This window comes from Dasypus novemcinctus, chromosome 7, assembly GCF_030445035.2.
Source record: "Dasypus novemcinctus isolate mDasNov1 chromosome 7, mDasNov1.1.hap2, whole genome shotgun sequence".
In the NCBI taxonomy this organism is placed as follows: domain Eukaryota; kingdom Metazoa; phylum Chordata; class Mammalia; order Cingulata; family Dasypodidae; genus Dasypus; species Dasypus novemcinctus.
In genome coordinates, this window is record NC_080679.1 from 35,673,210 (window position 1) to 35,689,012 (window position 15,803).

A 15,803-nucleotide genomic window follows, 5' to 3' on the forward strand; every position below is an offset into this window, starting at 1 on the left:
CATGATACACTAGCACTCTGCTATGAAAAAATTTTAACTTAGGAAACAATTTTTCTGTTTTTCTGAGGATGGCAGGTGTTCTTCTTAGTTCCACTCAAGTCAGAGAAAAAATATTAAACATATGCCTGCCCATAGTTTTTTTTTCATAGTCTCACTTCATTTTAATCACCCACCTATATCACTCCTCTAAATCATTGGTACTGACTGATGAATAAACTGGTTCTCCACTCAATATGAAGTTTGCCATCATGGACAATTGTGAAAACAATATATCAAATGCTACAGCAGATTTTCAAAAAGAGAATAATCCCCAAAATATTTCTTAACAATGGAAGCATCACTGTAAAAAAGAAATAACTTCCTGACAGGACTACTTTGCAAAAGTCAAAAAATACTCGTGTTTATTTATTTAAAATATGTCATAGTATTACATGAATTAAAGGTTTTACAGGTATCAGTTTTGTCATTCTAGTAATGGAGAACATAGACTGGAGACAGATGAAAACACACAACAGAGGTGGTCAAGATGATCTCTTTACTTTGTGTAATTCCTTTCATGAACTCTTGGGAAATTCAGTGGATGGCTGACCAATCCCTTCCTCTGTCCCAGAAGCTCTTCCTTATACAACTCATGCTTCCCTGTCTTCCACTGATTAGTTCATTATGTTTCTGGAAAAGGAAAAAGAGAACCAGCGTAATTGAAATTTTGTAAGTGGATGCTAAATCCTTTTTATTGTCTTATGAGAATATTTTATAGGCTAAAATACTTCTACTGATGGATTTACAATAGGAAGTATTGTCAGTACTGTAATGAAGAAGTATTGGCGTTCAGAAAACCAAAATTTTCTGTTCAAGTTTCCTATTTTGTTACTCAGTGATGACAACTCAGAAAATTACTCAGTAATAACAAATCAGTAGATACAACCAATCACATTAGTGGAATGCTTAGATAAATGTATATTGTAAATCTAATTCTGCCAACCATTAATTTAAATTATAATCCCTTTAAGGAGAAACATGTTAGATGCTATGCTAGGTGCTTACACATTTTTCAATACCCCCATTTTACTTATGAGGCTCTGAAATACATGATTTTCCCAATGTCAACATAGATCTTCCACCATGAATCACCAGGTAAATAGGACAATCAAATTCAGTGAAGAATGGAAAAAGACATGTACAATTATTAAACATACAGTCTGTACCTGGTGCTGTGCAAGGCAGTTGTGTACAATACCTTACTCTCCTTCTTTTATAGCCAAATAAATCAAGACTTTGAGAAGTTCTGTAGTATACCCAAAGCTGCCTGTCTGAATGAAGGATGAAGGAACCAAAGTCAGGTGCTTCTAACTCTGGAGACCATTCTCACTTGACTTCCATGCAAAAGCTGCAACAATTTGGGTTAAATCATACCAGGCTAAGCTATTAGTAATGGGAATACCATTTTGTAAAAGTACAAAAGTACCTGACTGCAATTAAAGACAAGGACATATAAAAGGCTTACCTTTTCATATAGGTAAAGGAGCATATGATGTTCTTCAATTTCAAGAGCAGTGAGCAGTCTGTGAGTTTTGGAGAAAGAAGTTTGGAAAATGCTCTCCTGCCTTCATTTTCACAAAGTAGATAGAGTCAAATAAATGGTGAGTCCTGTAGGCAAATTCACTTTCCTCTCTGCATTCTCCTTTTCTTTGCCTTATTAAGGCAGGCTAGATTAGAGAATAAAGAGAAAAATATGGAACCTGGCAGAAAAATGGCTGTGGAACACATGGCCATGGGAATCCTCCCTGAGGGAAAGACCCTACAAGATGGCTGCTGGAAGAACCTCATGAGATTCCCCATTCAGAATAGGATTTGTCCAGGATCAAGAAAAAGCCCTACATGTTCTCAAGGGTCCTTGCCATTGGGCCTCTGGGGGAATTAATGGATGGGGCAACCAATCAAAACAGCAAAGAGCTGGGACCGCTCCACTGAACATTAACAAGGGACAGGGTAATGGTTTAAAAAGCCAGTGCAGGAGCTGAACCATCCCCCCGCCCCCCTTTTTTTATCCTTTTTTCTGCTTTTGTCCTTTCTTTCCCTGCCCAGATTAGCACGCAAGTAGACCTGGGGATTTGTAATCTGTAATGGGGCCTGGTAGTCTACAAAACCCTTTTTATCACATTTTAGCCCTTTTTCACTCTCTACCTAGAATCCATAATTGATCATTTTCTCCCGTTTCTCTTCTCTCAGTTTCTTAATAAGCTACTGGCCTAACTGAACTGCCGTGCATTTAAATTCTTTTTTCGTAACATAGCCAGGAACCTAGAGAAAATCCAGCAACATTATGCAATACTGTAATTGGCTAAATTTTCAATGTAAAAAGTCAACTTGTTGTAGATGTCAAGAGAGGTTCAATTATTTGTGTAAGGAAAGGCCAGTACTCAGTAATAATTTTGGGAAGAAAAAAGGAATTTATTTATGATTGGCAGGACTTGGGGAGTTTTTCATCCAAAACCTGAGCCCCAAATAAGTTTTTTGAGTTCTTTTTATACAGAGGAAGAGTTAAATGATCCTTTGTTTCAGTGCTCAATAAGTTTGAATTAACATATATCCCTTACATTCTAGGTAAGCTTTTAGCATGTAAGATTTTAACACATTTGGTTTGCATTTTCTCTGAATATTTAAAGTTTATAGAGTTTACATTGTTTAATTGTTCTTCTGGGATTGGAGTTGTTACCATGGTTACCAAGGGCAGGGCTGCAGCTTTCACACAGCTCAGGTTATCTGCAAAAAGATGAACAGACCCCCCCACCCGTAGCCTACATCATTCCCCCCTTTATGCCTGCTTAACTTGTTAAGCTTTGGCATAATTATCATTGGAGTTATGAGGTGGGTGACTGTTTGTTGTTTTGATTGATTATCCCACTTATTAATTTTCCAGTGAGGGTCTAAAGACAAAGTTCCTGGGTAACATCCGGGGTTTATCCTGTTTCCAGAAGAAGTTTTCATCCTGGACAGTAGAATCCTAGGGGTGGCCCCCGCCCCTCCCTCCCCGCCTTAGCTGCCATCCTGGGGATTACTGGTGCTTAGATGGATTTCTTGCCAGGCTCCAGATCCATCTATTAATTTTATTTTACCATTAGAAAGTTTACACCTTTAATCTTAAAGGGAGATGATCTCTTTTCTGTAATTACTTCCTGCTGGCCATGGATTGTAGTCCTTACTTAACAAGGTGTAAAAACTTTGTTATTTATTTTGACTGGAGGAAGATGGATCTGGCATTCTGTATGAAGTTGGATGAAGTTTTCATATGGCTAACAAGATGTCCATTCTGAAAGAAACAAATTTAATTAGAATTTTGGAATACCTATTTATTAAAAGAGGACACTGGATTACAGAGATAGGTGCCTGCAAAGATGACACTTCTTTTAACAGTTGGTGGGGAACAATATATATATATATATATAAAGTTATTTTATGTTTAGAGGGATATTGTAATAGATAACAGTATTAGGTACTTAACTTTGTTTCGAAGACACATTTCAGGCTGTTTAATGATTGGCACTCATGTGCTTGTCAGGTGTTCCTGGTGAACTGGAACCTTCTTGGGCAGTTGGCTTTATTTAGGATTAGTGAAACAAGTTGGAAATTCTTTTAGCTGTGGGAGTGATCAGAACTACAGAATAAAGAGTTTTTTTTTTATATTTTGGTTTTAATTGAATAATTTCTGGTAATTTTGACTGTTTAATAGGTGACCCACTGCTAGTAAGCAAGGTTTGTTTTGCTACACAGTAGAGTACAGTAGAGTAGTAGGGTGACTGAGCCTAGTATTTTTTTTTTTTTATTAAATAATTTGTTTATTGTACTGCATTTACAAAGAAAACAGACAGTGCACCCAGTAGAAAGAATAAAAATGTATTCAGGGTTGTATTTTTAACTGACAGCAAATAGAAATCCTTACTGAGATCATGGCAATTTGACAGTATTACGATAAAGCTCAATAAAGGTACATGGGGTACTTGGAAGATCAAGTTCTACAGCTACCTCTTTCTACATCTTCTACATCATCTGGCTCCTTAAATGAAAGGGAAAAAGCCCTTAGTAGAGTGGGGAAACATTTCCAAAATGAGTTAAAGCTTCTTTCTTTTATGAAAATGTCCTCTCATTCATGTCAATTGTTTGCTAAAATAGGGGGCCTTCTGGGTTTTTAACATCTTAACATCATCATGAGCATTCCCTTAATTCCACAATTGTGATTTTCCAGTGTAGAAGATAATACAGTTCTGTCTTCTATTGCTTTAGCTGTAGATACAGCTGAAAATCCAAGGAGGATATGAATTGCTGAAGGATTTCCCTGCCGTTGTTTAAACTATTTTCTTTATACTTGATAGGTGCATAGACAGCCTGTTTTAAAATTCTTTCTACAGGAACATGTCTGATTTCAAGAGTACTCAATTAAGGATCCGATGACTGGCTGGCCATAGTTACTCAGGGTAATGAGTTGATGCATTAAATGGATTGCATAATGGCACCACTCTTTCCTTTGCCATTGTTGGTGGAGAAATAAGAGAAACAAGATTCCAATCTCCCATATAGAAAAATGACTACCTAACAGTCTCATCAGGAGCTTTGCTATAGAGCCTCAAGTTGCACCTCCTTGGCTTTCTGTAAATTAAAGAGTCCTGCAGCCATTTCTGGAGAATGCTGTAATACCCAAGGCCCACTTGGTCCATGCTGAACAAGAAGCTGTGACTCCAATCCTGTCCCACTTTTGCTTTTCAATACGACCAGAGGAATAGGTAACATCTAGAGCAAATCTAGGAGAGGCCCATCCTAAAATAATATTCACAAAGCTTTTTCTTATTAAAAAAAAAAAAAGTCTCAAATACATCTCAATCATCTCAAAATTGAGGTTAAAAACTTACATTATACAAGGAAATAGCAGCGGAGAATGGCTAATCTCAAAAAAACAAACAAACAAAAAAAAACCAATTAAAAAAAAGTGCCACCCCTCCCCTTCCCTTGGTTCTTTTATCCTGGGGTTTCATGTAAGACTCTAAACCTCTGAGAAAATGAGAAAGAGGTAAAGCCACAGAAGGAATCTGCTTCAAAGCCAAAATCTTGGGCAAAGTAAAGAAAAAAAGCCATAAATAAAGTTAGGGGGCTGTTCAGAAAGAGTCTAGAGCTCAGACATTTCTTCCTCGATGGAAAGCTCTGAAACCCAGATTTCCTTTCTAGTTATCTGGAATTCTTTAGTTATAGGGCAACAAACTCAAATCCAGTGAGTTAAATGATGTGAGCCTAGTATTAATTAACTGGTTACCTGTAAACTGGTGGCCCTGTTGTTTTAGCTAGGATGGCTATTTTTTATTTTATAGACATGTTTATTAATTATTATAAAATGAAGTTTACCAGGAATTTAACATGTTTAAAGTACTTTTGTACATGATTTAGAATAGAAAGATAACATTATAATTATCAGGGATATAGTTAGAACAGGGTAAAGGTACAACACTTAATATTAATTAATTTATTTCTTAATGCTTAAGGATTCTGAATTGCAATTAATAATTTTAAGTTTCAGATTTATAATAATATATATGTTATCTCTCCATGGGAGCAGGCCATAATGCCAATTGTGTTTAAGTTTTACTTACAGTATTTATTGCTCCATTTCATATGTTCTTCATAGAAGTTGCAGTACTGTTGATCCTGGAGAGGAACTAGGGATTAGATTTTACCAGCCTGGTATATAGCGTTCTCTGGCACTATGAAACAGTGCCAGTGTGAAGATGATATTTATTGTACATTTTGGCTGTCCTTAGCCACTATTGGCTGCTGCAGGAGCTCGAAACTGCAAAGTAGTTTCCATCCACTTCAGGAGCACAACCAGAGAATTAATAGATCTTTAGTGTTTTGAAAGGTCAGTGACCAAACTAGCCAATAACTCATATGGAAAGGCAATGTATTCAAGGCCTGGTTTGAATGCACAAGAGAGTCTGACAATGTTGAAGTTTATCTTTTGAGGTTTATATATATATCCTTTAAACATTTTTAATACAATATGTTACATATTAAATGAACTTAAACTTTTAGTACTTTGCTTACTTTTACAATTTTATTGTGAAGACATTAGCAGATATTTTATTTTAGTAATAGAGGAAAATTATTTTTTTCCATTTTTAAAATGAAAACTGTAGATTCCCAGTGCAATCTAGGTAACTTTTTATTACCATTACTTAAATATGCACCTTGCAGTGGCTTTTAGACAGGTTTTGTTACTATGAATTTACTTTTGCTATTAATATTAATCCAGGTTTTTTTAAAGTTAATAATGGCTTTTTAGAACTAGAACCATTTAAATGCTTTAGTTTAGAAGATGCTTTTACAAACTTTATACAATTGACCACAATTATAGACTGGCAAATTTATTTTAGATTACAATTAGTAACTAATGGAATTTACTTTAGGCATTTAAGAGAGAGCAGTTCTTGTTTAATTTAATTTCATTGAACATGTGCTTACAGTTTTTATTATTTTAAAGATTTAACACATATAATGTTAACTTATTAACCTGGTATTCTATAACCTAAGAGATAATACTTAAGCTAAACAAGTTGAAATTGTTATTGATTAAACAAAGAATGTTGTTTTCCTTTTTTTTACAGGGGTTTAAAACTTTTTGTTTTTGATAATTTTAAAACTGAATAATTCTAAAAGAATACTAACTTTTAGGCTTTGGAATAGAAATCAATTATTTAACCTGTTCTAATTATAATTTAATAAGGATTTTATAGCTTTTTAACAGTTCTGTATTTAGATTTTTTACATGACCTTTTATATTGTTTAGTTTAATTTGGGTTTTAGGCATATATATTACTTATATAACTGTATTAAACTTTAATAATTTGAGCAAATAGGCAGACATGAATAGTTTGATACAGAAACACCATTTAGCTATTTAAAACTTTTTTATTTCCTGGTTAATTCAAAATATAGTTCCTTCACTGGCTTTCCTGGTTATATTGCTGTTTGGAGGGAACCTGGCAAGCATTTGGGCTTTTGTTTAGACTGGAAAGTAACTGGGTAGCTTTTACTTATTTTTTTCTTTGAGACAGCCTGAACAGTGGGGGGGGGGGGGGGGGTTGCTTCATAAGGCCTGGCATATTGGGAAGAGTATTGCTAACTTTTGGAAAAGCTGGCAACAGTCATTTCTGATTCCTGGTGGAAATGGCTAGACTTAATTTATATCATTTGGAAAGGTCAAGGAAAAAGGCAGCTTTTCCTTTAAAGGGTAAGGAGGAAATGAGAAGACCAAAAATATTTAGAATGACACAAAAGTGATATGCATAAACCCCCTTTGTTTTTAATTTAACTATAAGTTTTTAAAGTTTAATTATTAAGTTGAATTGTTAAGGAGTGGAACTGTAAGCTAAGGCAAATGCAAATGCAGTTTATAATTACTTTTACAATAATTGAAGACCGGGGTGAAATTAGTTATAAAATAACTATAGGATAAGTTTAAGTAATAGCTACCACCATCACAGTAATCTCTAGATAAACCCAAAGTAGCCATAAATAGAGGCAAATTAATTCAATGTCATCATTACGATAGCTGAAATCCAGGCCACATTTACTCCATTGTAATAACTTTAGTTATGAATTTATATATATATAAATTTCTCTATATAAAGATTTCTATATATATAAATTATATATAATATATATATAAATTTATATATAAATGTATAAATATATATATAAAGGTACTTATACAATGATTTTAATTCTTAGTTACAGTTTTTAGTATGCTTTTACTTTAAGATGAATTGGATACCTTTATTAATTAAGTTATAAGAACTTTATTAGTAACAATCCTGTGAAGCTTCGCTGTATTTCTAGTAACTGAACAAATTTATCTACGAGCTATGCATTCAAGTCACCAGCAAGACAGCATTGGCATTTAAAGATTCATTTTTAAGTTACCTTTTACCACAACTTCTTAGGCACAAGCAAATTGATAAAAGCCAAATACAGATTTTAAAGTTGAACACAAAGTTAAGCACAGCTCAAAACAGAAGAATTCCATATCTTTAGCATTTCCAGGGCATTGTGAGATAGGCTGATTAAATTTAGTCATGATGTTGTCAAGCTGAAATGTTTTCTTTTTCTTCTTTCATTGTTTTATGGCCTTTAATGCTGATAGTTTTCAGCCAAACCATAAAAAGGGCTATTGAGTGATTAGAGGTTTATTGTTTCAAGCAATAGCCTCCTTTTTTTGACAATGGTACTTATTATATGCAAATGGATTTTTGGCCCTAAGGAAGGAATTTTTATTGCATTCATCCTGATCCTGCTGTGCATCCCCTTCATCTCCCCCCTTCCAGGCAGTCAGATGCAATTAGATAGGAATGTGGCTTATGAATAGAAGTCCAGTGGACTCACTGGAAAGGGGCAAGCCACTCTCCCATTTCCTGGCTCTCCACTTTTGTTATGCATCCTCCTAAAGGAAGGAGGAGGGGACCTTGAGAGAATGGCTTCCCCCCAAATTTCTGGAGGTAGTGGGGCTCTCTTGGAAGTTGATCAGACTTTCTTTCCTAACAATTAAAGCTAGGGTTTTCCTGACACTATGCTCCCCCGAGGGAGTCTTACCTTTTTCTGTATTTGGAGTCTTTTTTTCATTCGCAGAATTTTTCTTCAGACCTTCCATTGCCCCCAATTTTCAATGGGAGGATTCTGGAAGAGTCCACATCTTTTCTGGACTAAACATAGTCCAGGGGCACCCAGTTTTGGGGTTCAGCTGAGTCCTCCTGGCTTCCTTGGAGATTCAGAAGGGGTAGAAAAATGCTACCTTCTCTGGCCTTCACTTGGAAATTCTGAACAAGCCCCTAAATATTGTAGACATTGAGAGAGGTTCAATTATTTGTGTGTGGAAAGGCCAGGACTCAGTAATAATTTGGGGAAGGAAAAAGGAATCTATTTATGACAAGCCAGGCTCAGGGAGTTTTTCATCCAAAACCCGAACCCCAAATAAGATTTTTGAGTTATTTTTATACAGAGGAAGAGTTAAATGGTCCTTTGTTTCAGTGCTCAATAAGTTTCAATTAACACTTACCCCCTACATTCTAGGTAAGCTTTTAGCATGAACTTTATACATTCCATGTTAGCTTTTAACACATTTGGTTTGCATTTTCTCTGAATATTTAAAGTTTATAGAGTTTACATGATTTAATTGTTCTTTCAGGATTGGAGTTGTTGCCATGGTTACCAAGGGCAGGGCTGCAGCTTTCACACAATTCAGGTTATCTATGAAGAGATGAACAGCCCCCACTCATAGCCTATATCAAACTTAAAAAGACCTCATCAGAGTTGCATATGTTAGCACTAGTGTGTAAATGAATGTGTGAATGACAATGCCTATGAATCCCATAATTATCTTTGAATTTGAGGGCTCGTTCTTTATTATAGCAACATCCAAAATTATGTGAACACTTTTTCTACATTAATGATTTTATTAAAGTGTAGCATCTTAATTTTGCTGAAGTTTTCCTTGTATTTATTTCAATTCAACATTTACTGAAGATCTGCCATATCCCAGGGCTGAGCTGGTGGCTGAACATACATGGATGAATAAAGCAGAGCCTAGCTAGCTGTTCTCAAGAAAAACAGATGGTTTACATACTGAGAGATAACAGTTAAGATAACATTGTACGGTAAGTTAGTGGAAAGCAAAGGCAATTGGCATTTATTAATGGTTCAGCTAAGATGAGTGTGGAGCAAATGACCCCAAATCCTGATTCATGGATTTGCCAATGGTCAGCTACCTCTGTGGTTATTCAACCTTTATTCCTATACCTGAATCTTTGCTGGTAAATCATTAAGAGTCAGCACCTCAAAAGAAAAAGTAGATTTTAATGATTGGGTGTATTAGTCAGGGTTCTCTAGGGAAACAAAATCAACAGAGATATTTGTGAATAGTATGAGATTTTATGAGTTTCTCATGTGACCATGGGCGTGCACAAGTCCAGGTTCCACAGGCAGGCTGCAAACCCGGAGCTCTGATGAAAGTCCAGTGAAGGTCCTTAATGAGCTTCCAGGAGATGTAGATTGTCCAGAGACAGCTGGAAAATTCTCTCTGAATGCTGAAATCACTTCCCCTTTTAAGGCATTCAACTGATTGGATAAAACATTACTCATTGCTGAAAGCAATCTCCCTGATTGATGTAGATGTAAACAGCTATCTATGCAGTAAACTCACTGATGACTAAAGCCCATAAATGTCCTTGTATTAGAATTAGCCCACTACTTGCTTGACCAAACACCTGGGCACAATTACCTGGCCAAGTTGACACATTAACCTAACCATCACATATAGCTAATGTCTGACATATACTTGTGAGTACTCTAGCCAGCATATATGTAATGGTCCTTTTGTGTAAAATACACTCTGCTTTAAGGTTGAGCTGAGTTATTATCAATGAATATTTAAGAATCAAAAGTTCAGTTTTTCTCATTCTTTTTAATTAACAAGTATGCCATTATCTCCTCTACTGGCCAGTGCAAAGGATTTTCCATGTGTACTAATCAGTACATAGAACTCTTACTAAAGTAATTTGCTGAGAGCTCAGGGTCACAAAAAATTTGATGATTAGATCAAATGTAGGAAAACTAACTTAAATAAGCATTCCAAAATATAGACATTTCCCTTGTTGGAGAGCCCCAGGAACACTAGGACATGGGTCAATGGTTGACGATAAAGTGCAAGTTTAAATGAAGTCAGGAATAACAGTTCCTTATATATAACTATATGCTCAAATTTTTCCATCAGGGAAAAACAAACCAAAATGAAACTGAGAGATCTAGCAGTTTGGGAGAAGTCCAAATTTTAACATGTTCTGTAGGCAAAGCAGTGAGGAAACAGGTTATCATTGCTGGTGGAAATGCAAACTTATATAAACCTCTATGGTTGGGAAGCTGTCAATACTTATGAAGAGTGTATATATATATTTACTCTTTGACCCAGTAAGCTCATGACTAAGAATTTATCCCAATGAATTACTTTCATAAATATGAAAAGAAAAATGCAAAAAGCTTTTCATTGCAGCACTATTTTTAATAGTGAAAAGCTATAAATAGTGGTTGATCCTATATCTCGTTCCTGGATCTAGAGCAGGAAATATCCCCTATGACCTAAGAGCATCCAGAAAGGAAGGTAACTATCTGAAACAAATGGGATCATATCAAAGGAACCAGAGCCAACTTAAAGAGGTCCCCCAAAAGCCAAATAAGGAACAATTTCATCATAAAAAAGGATAATAACTTTAAATGACAAATGCCTCACATATTGAAAAATCTGTGCAATTTTTCTATACACCTAAAACTTCCCTAAAAAATAAAGTCATTAGACAAAACAATATTCAACAGCAATTGTTTAAAATTTAAATTCACAAAATATTTTTTTAGGAAGGGGTATTTATCACTTACATTGTTTAATATTGCTGATGCATGATCATCTTAAAAAAGCTGACAACATTATTTAATCAACATTATTACTGTTTTCATTATCTACAGAGAATGCATTCCCGTATGCCTGTACCTGTGGCACACTGCTCCCACCAGCTCATTCTTGGTACCCATATTTTAAAACCCATGAATTTAAAAGGATGCCGTGGAATGTCTCCTTTGAAGAATCCCAGGAAACTAACTCTTTATTCTAAAAACCATTTAAGAAAGGAAAAAAGAATAAAGTATATACTCCGCCTCTGATGAAATATTAGCAAATAGTTCATGAAGGAAATATTTTCTTCATATAAATATTTCAATTAAAATGACTAAGGAATTGTATAATGAGAAAAGTTACCATTTTCAACTTCTTATGAAAAAGAGCTGAAAATAGTTATCAATGGCTATAGAAAGCTAATGGGAACTTTATCATGGATGGATCAGACCTGCAATGTGTGTGCCCAGCGATTAGTTGTTGTCCTACAAAAAGAGAGACTACCAAATAATTTGTGCTTCTGGATGATGTACACAACTCACCTGCAAAATATTCATGACAAAATATTGAACCAGGATCTGACCAAGTTTCTTGATAAAAATACCATTTTGAAGGATGTATAAGAATAAAAATATATGTTAAATGATGCTCTGGACTTGTAATCAGCAAAATCCAGGCTGATAGAAATTCTATAGACAAATGACCCAGTTTCTTCACAAATAAATTCTAAGAAACATGTCAACCAAATGCAAAGTGTGGACCTCTTTGTGATTCTGATTTCTTTTTTTCTTTTTTCTTTTGGTTTCAGTTATTATGTCTGAAATACAACATTTAGAAAAAACAGTATGATCATATGACACTTAGAAGATATCATTTATAACAGCAATCTAACACTTTTATGAACAGTATTTATTGTACAGAGTACACTGAAGAAAGAAAAATATGTATAGCCATTCATTTTTATTAATGCATCTCTTCTGTCCTACAATACCAGAAAGATGGAATATGTCTGACACAAAAATCACCCCTAGGAATTACTTAGAAAAAAAAAAATGCTTTAAAAAAAGATACTTTACTTTTCTGGTAGAAATACAAAAACTGGTTTAGAGGTGGAAAATTAAACAAAATACAAAGTCCAATCACATTTAGAGGCGGCATTAACACTTAAAGTTTTGTGTTTTTTTTTTAAGATTTATTTATTTCTCAGTCCCATCACCCCACCCTCCATCGTTTGCTCTCTGTGTCCATTTGCTGTGTGTTCTTTGTCTGCTTGTAAATTCTCATTAGATGGCTCTGGGAACTGATCCTGAGACCTTCTGGAGTGGGAGAGAGTCGATCATTCTCTTGTGCCACCTCAGCTCCCTGATCTGCTGGGTCTCTTATTGTCTCTCCTCTGTGTCTCTTTTTGTTGCGTCATCTTGCTGCACGAGCTCTCCACGTGGACTAGCACTCCTGCGTGGGGCAGCACTCCTGTGTGGGGCAGTACTCTGCGCAGGCCAGCACTCACCACACAGGCCAGCTTGTCTTCACCAGGAGGCCCTGAGCATCAAACTGTGGACTCCTATATGGTAGATGGGAGCCCAATTGCTTGAGCCACATCTCTTCCCACACTTAAAGTTTTGACCTTTAAGCCAAGTTGTCAAATAGCAGCAAGGGTTTAAAATCTAAATCTAAATAAATTACAGTGCTGTCCAAATAGCAGCACACTACTAGCGACTCACAGTAATGCTCAGCAGGTGTTCTCTGTGCAGAATTAATACCCTATCCTAGTGTCCTTCAGTGAGATATGCTCCAGAAAAGCAAGATGTGGTACGGCAGTTTGCCACTGAAGCCCACCTTCTCAAGAACTGCTGAACCATTCACAATAACATCATTTAAATGTACCAAAAATGATTTGTTTAAAAAAAAAAGTGAGCTGGGGAGAGAGGAATTTCTGAAAGCCATTACATTGTCTCTCTGAATCCTTTTAAAATATGATAGATGTTGTCAAACCTTCATAAATTCTTGCTCTGATTTTAACACCTATCAATACAACTTTTCCAGAAATAAAAATAAGGAGAACAATTCTGGGCTTGATCATTCTGTAGATTAAACCAGGAAATAAATCTAGCACATAACTACTAAACCGTTGGTGGGTGAGTACCAGGCCTTCTAATCTTACAGGAAATTTCACACCACAGCTACCCAACAGATTCTGAATCTTGAAATCCCAGAATTTAACTGGACAACCCAACTTCTGCACAACTCTGACATATTTTCTTACTGCTAGTTTGGACTGTTCTTCACTTTTAGCTCCTGTACACAGCACTTTTCCAGAAATGAATATCAGTGCAATAGGTCGTGTCTCTCTTACTCACAACTCTCTCACTCTTGTAACAGCAGTTTGGGATAGTATTCAGCATTTCGGGCATGAAGAGCAATGGTCTTCAAGTCCAGTTTACAACCACGATTCACTGTGGATACAATGTTTTGAGGCTGTGGTACAGTTCCAGAGTTCTCAATACTGGGGTGGCAGGAGGAATGGGCATCGTGGGGGAAGGATACAGAGGAGTGGTGCCTGGCAAAGGCGCAGATGTAAGAGTTTGTGAATGAAAGTGCTGCAGGGTTTGGCCAGAGGCCCAATGTGCCCCTGGCTGAGATGAGGATTGCTGAACTGCTACTGCCGTGGCTATAACCTCTGCTTACTACTCCTGCTTTTGCTGCTCTTTCAAAACATAGAGACTATTGTTATTCTGAATAGTCAGTCCTGTGCCACAAGTCATCGTTGGACTAAAGACAGGAATTCCAGGAGTCATGGCGTCCCAAGTTGAAGCCAAGCCCTGAGCATAAGGTGGTAGGCTGTTGTTTTGATCCACGTCGTTCACTCTCTTCTTGGCAAACCAAAAACCCTTGGACTGGAACTTGCCCTCAGCATTCAGTCTTTTCCCTGAAGCAGCATCGGTGCACTCTTAGCAACTTCCTCAACTATTTGAGTTATCATTACATACACCAAGAATAAGTGATCCTGACGTAACTGTCACTGACCCACGCAAACCAAGTTCAGCTCCAGGTGGCCTGGGCACTTGCTATGGCTACTTGATTCTGATTTTAATAAAATAACTGTTAAAAAAAAGGGAGGAGTCAATCAAGTTAATTTGAATTCTAAGGAATGGTTACTATCTTCTATATGCATTAATGATATTGTATTTATGTTATTTTAAAATTATTATTTAATGATAAATCCTGAGTATTATATTAATGACAAACGATTATGCCTAGGATTTGCATCATTATTCTCTAGTGGGGAGAAAGGAGAAGGAAAGGTTTGCCAAATTTGACAGGCGTTGAGAATTTTTGAAGGTGGTTTATTGGTTTGGGGGGAATTCATTATACCTGGGATTGCATATTACCATTCTTTCTACTTCTGTACATGTTTAAAATTTTCCATAAAAAAATTTTCATAAAATGAGGGATCAATTCCTCTTCCCATAACCCAAAGAGATAAATGATTAAGAAATTAAACATAAAAACAACCACACCGTTTTAGTTTTGGTCATAAGACATTGTTATGTCTCTGAGAAAGGAAACTCTTTTCTCAAGTGCTATAAACAATTTAGCATATAAGCATTCAAAGAGTCTTTTATCAATTCTAGTTTCTGCAACTGTGGAGAATCCCTTCAGTCAGTCAGCCTGACATATTTCTCTTCAAATGTGGCAGAGTAAAAATAATTGCATGTTCAGAACAGTCATCCTGGAAACTTCTCAGAGGCCTTATCTTGTTAAAGAAATTACTTGAACTGAATTTTGAAAACCAGCACCTGAATTTAAAAATATATGTATTTCTCATTTTGATATCGTTCCCTCTGCTTTGATCTATTAGCATTTTTCATAAAGGACAGCATGCAATATTTAAGTTTTATGCTGGGCTTATTCATAAATGGGTCATGGATTACCCCTAATCCCTAGGTTTTGCTTTTCAAATTCTGTAAAGAGGTGCTTTCACCCAGCTATTTGACAGTTTCAAATGTTGCTCAAAACATCAGGATTTGTATCTAAGGGAAAATCTCTCCCTTTGAATATTTGAAATAAGATTTTATTCTTTGAAACGAACAAAAGTCTAAGGATGTGTCAGGACCACTGACAGGGAAGCATTTAAGGACTCTCTTTTCTAATTATCCTCCTAGGTCATATGTATAACCTTTATGTTCCAGAGACTATCATTTCAACTCCGTTTTACCAGATCTTTCCCCTGTAGTTTAAAAAGTAAAATGAGTAGGTATGTGTGGGAGGTGCTGGATATCAGGCACACATGGTGCCCTCTTAAACATTTGCAATCTGAATTCTACAC

At 35.9% G+C, this 15,803-nt stretch overlaps 1 long non-coding RNA gene and 1 pseudogene across 1 annotated transcript; both read right to left on the bottom strand.

The window, feature by feature from the left end:
* Positions 1-380: 380 nt before the first annotated feature.
* LOC111766985 (uncharacterized) lies at positions 381-5,743 on the bottom strand. The gene is made up of 3 exons (XR_009186670.1): positions 5,637-5,743; positions 1,505-1,706; positions 381-669 (listed from the first exon to the last, which is right to left on the bottom strand). It is a non-coding gene; the product is annotated as an uncharacterized lncRNA (long non-coding RNA).
* A 7,676-nt stretch (positions 5,744-13,419) lies between these two features.
* On the bottom strand, positions 13,420-14,325 carry LOC101438949 (TATA-box-binding protein pseudogene; annotated as a pseudogene).
* Positions 14,326-15,803: the final 1,478 nt, after the last annotated feature.